We start from the raw sequence: 6636 nt of genomic DNA on the forward strand, positions 1-6636 counted from the left end.
AAAAGTATCTAAATCATACTAAAAACTATATAAAAATAATGCCAAAAAGCGTATAAATTATCCGCTCATCACAACACCAAACTTAAATTGTTGCTTGTCCCCAAGCAACTGAAAAAAAATAGGATAAAAAGAAGAGAATATACAATGAATCTCACAATATCAATGAAACTTAGTCTCAATTAGATGAGCGGGGCTAGTAGCTTTGTTGCTTCTGAACAGTTTTGGCATCTCACTTTATCCTTTGAAATTCAGAATGATTGGCATCTATAGGAACTCAGAATTTTAGATAGTGTTATTGATTTTCCTAGTTCAGTATGTTGATTCTTGAACACAGTTACTTTATGAGTCTTGGCCGTGGCCCTAAGCACTTTGTTTTCCAGTATTACCACCGGATACATAAATGCCACAGACACATAACTGGGTGAACCTTTTTAGATTGTGACTCAGCTTTGCTAAAGTCCCCAATTAGAGGTGTCCAGATTTCTTAAGCACACTCTTTTTGCTTTGGATCATGACTTTAACCACTCAGTCTCAAGCTTTTCACTTGGACCTTCATGACACAAGCACATGGTTAGGGACAGCTTGATTTAGCCGCTTAGGCCTGGATTTTATTTCCTTGGGTCCTCCTATCCATTAATGCTCAAAGCCTTGGATCCTTTTTACCCTTACCTTTTGGTTTAAAGGGCTATTAGCTTTTTCTGCTTGCTTTTTCTTTTTCTTTCTTTCTTTTTTTTCGCCACTTTTTTTTCGCTATTTTTTCTTTTTGCTTCTTCACTGCTTTTTCTTGCTTCAAGAATCAATTTCATGATTTTTCATATTATCAATAACATTTCTCTTTGTTTATCATTCTTTCAAGAGCCAACAATTTTAACATTCATAAACTTCACTATAAAAAATATGCACTGTTCAAGCATTCATTCAGAAAAATAAAAAGTATTGCCACCACATCAAAATAATTAAACTAATTTTCAAGATAAAATTTGAAATCCAAGTACTTCTTGTTCTTTTGTAATTAAGCACATTTTTCATTTAAGAGAGGTGAAGGATTCATGGAGTTATTCATAGCTTTAAGACATAGACACTAGACACTAATGATCATGTAATAAAGACACAAACATAGACAAACATAAAGCATTAAAATCGAAAATAGAAAAATAAATAGACAAGGAGATTGAGGAATGAGTCCACCTTAGTGAGGGTGGCGTCTTCCTCTTGAAGAACCAATGGTGCTCTTGAGCTCCTCAATGTCTCTTCCTTGCCTTTGTTGCTCCATCCTTAGTGCTTTTGGTGCTCCTATCCTTAGTTGCTCCCAATAGTTGTGTGGAGGAAAATGTATCCCTTGAGGCATCTCAGGGATTTCATGAGGAATTTCCTCATGCTCTTGTTGAGGTCCATGAGTGGACTCTCTTGTTTGCTCCATCCTCTTTTTGGTGATGGGCTTGTCCTCTTCAATGAGGATGTCTTCCTCTATGACAATTCCAGCTGAATTGCATAGGGATCACCTTTTTCTTGGCGACAACTTCATAGAAGTGGTCTTGATGGACCTTTGAGATGAATCTTTCCATCTCCCATGACTCGGAGGTGGAAGCTTTTGCCTTCCCTTTCCACTTTCTAGAGGTTTCTCTGGCCTTAGGTGCCATAAATGGTTATGGAAAAACAAAAAGTAACGCTTTTACCACACCAAACTTAAAAGGTTTGCTCGTCCTCGAGCAAAAAAAGAAAAAAAGAAGGGGAAGAAGAAGAAAATAAAGGAGATGGAGGGTTATAGGTGGTTCGGCCAAGAGGGGGGACAGGTGTTTGTGTTGTGTGAATATGAAGGAGTAGTGGGGGGTTTATATAGGGGTGAGGGGAGGGTTAGGTTTCGGTCATTAAGGTTGGGTTGGGAGGGAAAAGTGTTTTGAATTTGAAAGGTGAGGTATGTGGGGTTTTGGGGGAAGAGGGATGGAGGTGATTGGTGAAGAGAATAGGATTTGATAGGTGAGTGGTGTTTTGGGTAGAGTGTTATAGAGATGTGTGAGCGGGAGAGAGAGAGAGGTGGGGTAGGTGGGGATCCTGTGGGGTCCACATATCCTGAGGGGTCAAGGATTTATCATCCCTGCTCCTATTAGGCGTGTAAACGCCCTTATAGTGCAATCCTGGTGTTTAACGCCAGATTGCTGCTTATTTCTGGCGTTAAATGCCAGCTTTTATTCCTTTCCTGGCGTTAAATGCCAGGCTGCAACCTGTTTCTGGCATTTAACGCCAGATTATTGCTTCTTTCTGGTGTTTAACGCCAGTCTGGTGCTTGTTTCTGGCATTTAACGCCCAGAATGGTGTCAGACTGGGCGTTAAACGCCCATTCTGCTACCCTTACTCGCATTTAAATGCCAGTAAGTTTCTCCTCTAGGGTGTGCTATTTTTAATACTATTTTTATTTTTCTTTAATTTTTGTAGTTGTTTTTGTGATTCCACATGATTATCAACCTAAAAAAAGGAAAATAACATAGATAAATAAAATTGGGTTGCCTCCCAATAAGCACTTCTTTAATGTCAATAGCTTGACAGTGAGCTCTCATGGAGCTTCACAGATATTCAGAGCATTGTTGGAACCTCCCAACACCAAACTTAGAGTTTAATGTGGGGGTTCAACACCAAACTTAGAGTTTGGTTGTGGCCTCCCAACACCAAACTTAGAGTTTGACTGTGGGGGCTTTATTTGACTCTGCATTGAGAGAAGCTTTTCTTGCTTCCTCTCTATGGTTATAGAGGGAGATCCTTGAGTTTTAAACACAAGGTAGTCCTCATTCAGTTGAAGGACCAACTCTCCTCTGTCCACATCAATCACAGCCTTTGCTGTGGCTAGGAAGGGTCTTCCAAGGATGATGGAATCATCCTCATCCTTTCTAGTGTCTAGGATTATGAAATCAGCAGGGATGTAAAGGCCTTTGACCTTTACAAGCATGTCCTCTACCTGTCCATAAGTCTTTTTCATGGATTTGTCTGCCATCTCTAATGAGAGATTTGGCAGCCTGTACCTCAAAGATTCCAAGTTTCTCCATTACAGAGAGTGGTGTTAAGTTTATGCCTGACCCCAGGTCACACAGAGCCTTCTTAAAGGTCATGATGCCTATGGTACAAGGAATTAAGAATTTACCAGGATCTTGTTTCTTTTGAGGTAAAGTGTGCTGAACCCAGGTATTCAGTTCATTAATGACCAATGGAGGCTCATCCGCCCAAGTCTCATTACCAAATAGCTTGGCATTCAGCTTCATGATTGTTCCTAAATACTGGGCAACTTGCCCTTCAACAATGTCTTCATCTTCTTCAGAAGATGAATAGTCATCAGAGCTCATGAATGGTAAAAGGAGGTTCAATAGAATCTCTATGGTCTCTAGGTGAGCCTCAGATTCCTTAGGTTCCTCAATTGGGAACTCCTTTTTGTCCAGAGGACGTCCCAAGAGGTCTTCCTCACTGGGATTTATGTCCTCCTCCTCCTCTGTGCATTCGACCACACCAAGTAAGGTTATGGCTTTGCACTCTCTTTTTGGGTTCTCTTCTGTATTGCTTGAGAGAGTACTAGGAGGAGTTTCAGTGACTCTTTTACTCAACTGGCCCACTTGTGCCTCCAAATTCCTAATGGAGGACCTTGTTTCATTCATGAAACTTAGAGTGACCTTAGATAGATTAGAGACTATGTTTGCTAAGCTAGAGGGACTCTGCTCAGAATTCTCAGTCTGTTATTGAGAGGATGATGGAAAAGGCTTGCTATTGCTAAACCTATTTCTTCCACCATTATTAAAGCCTTGTTGGGGCTTTTGTTGATCCTTCCATGAGAAATTTGGATGATTTCTCCATGAGGGATTATAGGTGTTTCCATAGGTTTCACCCATGTAATTCAGCTCTTTCCATAGCAGGGTTCTCAGGATCATAAGCTTCTTCTTCAGAAGATGCTTCTTTAGTACTGTTGGATGCATTTTGCAATCCATTCAGACTCTGAGAAATCATATTGACTTGCTAAGTCAACATTTTGTTCTGAGCCAATATGGCATTCAAAGCATCAATTTCAAGAACTCCCTTCCTCTGAGGCATCCCATTACTCACAGGATTCCTTTCAGAAGTGTACATGAACTGGTTATTTGCAACCATGTCAGTGAGTTCCTGAGCTTCTACATGTGTTTTCTTCAGGTGAATAGATCCACCTGCAGAATGGTCCAATGACATCTTAGACAATTCAGACAGACCATCATAGAATATATCCAGGATGGTCTATTCTAAAAGCATGTCAGAAGGACACTTTTTGGTTAGTTGCTTGTATCTTTCCCAAGCTTCATAGAGGGATTCACCTTCTTTCTGTCTGAAGGTTTGAACATCCACTCTAAGCTTGCTCAGCTTTTGAGGAGGAAAGAACTTGGCTAAGAAAGCTGTGACCAGCTTATCCCAAGAGTTCAGGCTATCTCTAGGTTGAGAGTCCAACCATGTTCTAGCTCTGTCTCTTACAGCAAAAGGGAAAAGCATAAGCCTGTAGACCTCGGGATCAACCCCATTGGTCTTAACAGTATCACAGATCTGCAAGAATTCAGTTAAGAACTGAAAAGGATCTTCTGATGGAAGTCCATAAAACTTGCAATTCTGTTCCATCAGAGAAATTAATTGAGGCTTTAGCTCAAAATCGTTTGCTCCAATGGCAGGGATTGAGATGCTTCTTCCATGTAAGTTGGAATTTGGTGCAGTAAAGTCACCAAGCATCTTCCTTGCATTGTTGTTGGGTTTGGCCATGTCTCTTTCTTTTTCGAGATTCTCTGTAAGGTTTTCTCTGGATTGTTGTGCTTTAGCTTCTCTTAGCTTCTTCTTCTTCAGAGTTTGTTCATGTTCAGGATCTGCTTCAACAAGAATGTCCTTGTCCTTACTCCTGCTCATATGAAAAAGAAGAGGATAGAAAAGGAAGAGGAATCATCTATGTCACAGTATAGAGATTCCTTTATGTGAGTAGAAGAAAAGAATAGAAGAAGGAGGAGAGAAAAATTCGAACACATAGGAGAAGAGAGGGTTCGAATTTTGAGATAAAGAGAAGTGTTAGTAAATGAATAAATAAATAGAAAAAGATGAGAGATAGAGAGAATTCGAATATTAACTAAAAAAGAAGAAAAATATTTTTATTTTTATTTTAATTATTAGTTAAAATTCGAAAATTAAGAGAAGAAAATTTAAAATTTAAAACAATTAGTTAATTAAAAAGAATTTTGAAAAAGAGGAAGGTGATTTTTGAAAATTAAAGAGAGAAAAGTAGGTAGGTGGTTTTGAAAAAGATAAGAATTTTAAAACAAACAAAAAAGTCAATTAGTTAGTTGAAAAAGATTTGAAAATCAATTTTGAAAAGATAAGAAGTTAGAAAAGATTTTGAAATTGATTTTGAAAAAGATATGATTGAAAAAGATATGATTAAAATTTATTTTGAAAAAGATTTGAAAAAGAAATTAAAAAGATTTGATTTTAAAAGTAAAATTTATTACTTGACTAACAAAAAACTAAAAGATATGATTCTAGAATTTAAAGATTGAACCTTTCTTAACAAGAAAGTAACAAACTTCAAATTTTTTAATCAATCACATTAATTGTTAGTAAAGTTTTCAAAAATTATGAAATAAAATTAAGAAAAAGATTTTGAAATCAATTTTTAAAATTTTCGAAAATAATAAGAAAAAATGAAAAAAGTTTGATTTTTGAAAAAGATTTGAAAAGATAAAATTTTTAAAAATGAAATCTTGACTTGACTAACAAGAAACAACTTATTTTAAAAAATTTTGACTAAGTCAACCCAAAGATTTCAAAAATTATGAGTAAAATAAGGAAAAAATATTTTTTTGATTTTTTGAATTTAATGAGGAGAGAGAAAAACCACAAAATGACTCAACACATAAAAATTTTGGATTAAAACAAATGATGCATGCAAGAACACTATGAATGTCAAGATGAACACCAATAACACTTTGAAGATCAAGATGAACATTAAGACTTATTTTTGAAAAATTTTCAAGAAAAGAAAAACATGCAAGACACTAAACTTAGAGATTTTTCATGTTTAGACACTGAATTCAAAAATGCATGTGAAAAACAACAAAAGACACAAAACAAAAAAATATGAAGATCAAACAAGAAGACTTACCAAGAACAACTTGAAGATCATGAAGAACACCATGCATGAGTTTTCAAAAATTTTTTTAGAAAAATAAAAAATGCAATTGACACCAAACTTAAAACTTGACTCTAGACTCAAACAAGAAACACAAAAATATTTTGATTTTATGATTTTATAATTTTTTTGGATTTTTCGAAAATAAATTTTGGAAAAACGAAAATGAAGAAAAATTTTTGAAAGATTTTTGAAAAATTTTTGAAAATAAAATAAAAATTACCTAATCTAAGCAACAAGATGAATCGTCAGTTGTCCAAACTCGAACAGTCCCCGGCAACGGCGCCAAAAACTTGGTGCACGAAAATGTGATCTCAATGGTGCTAACAACTTGGTACGCACAATTGTAATCTCAACTCTTTGTCATAACTTCGCACAACTAACGAGCAAGTGCACTGGGTCGTCCAAGTAATAAACCTTACGTGAGTAAGGGTCGATCCCACGGAGATTGTCGGCTTGAAGCAAGC

The 6636-nt window shown here is 36.5% G+C and overlaps 1 non-coding gene across 1 annotated transcript; it reads left to right on the forward strand.

Annotated features, from left to right (window-relative positions):
- Positions 1-4254: 4254 nt before the first annotated feature.
- On the forward strand, positions 4255-4362 carry LOC127747240 (small nucleolar RNA R71). The gene has a single exon (XR_008009042.1). It is a non-coding gene; the product is annotated as a small nucleolar RNA R71 (small nucleolar RNA).
- Positions 4363-6636: the final 2274 nt, after the last annotated feature.

The sequence above is a fragment of the Arachis duranensis genome, chromosome 4 (assembly GCF_000817695.3).
Source record: "Arachis duranensis cultivar V14167 chromosome 4, aradu.V14167.gnm2.J7QH, whole genome shotgun sequence".
NCBI lineage: Eukaryota > Viridiplantae > Streptophyta > Magnoliopsida > Fabales > Fabaceae > Arachis > Arachis duranensis.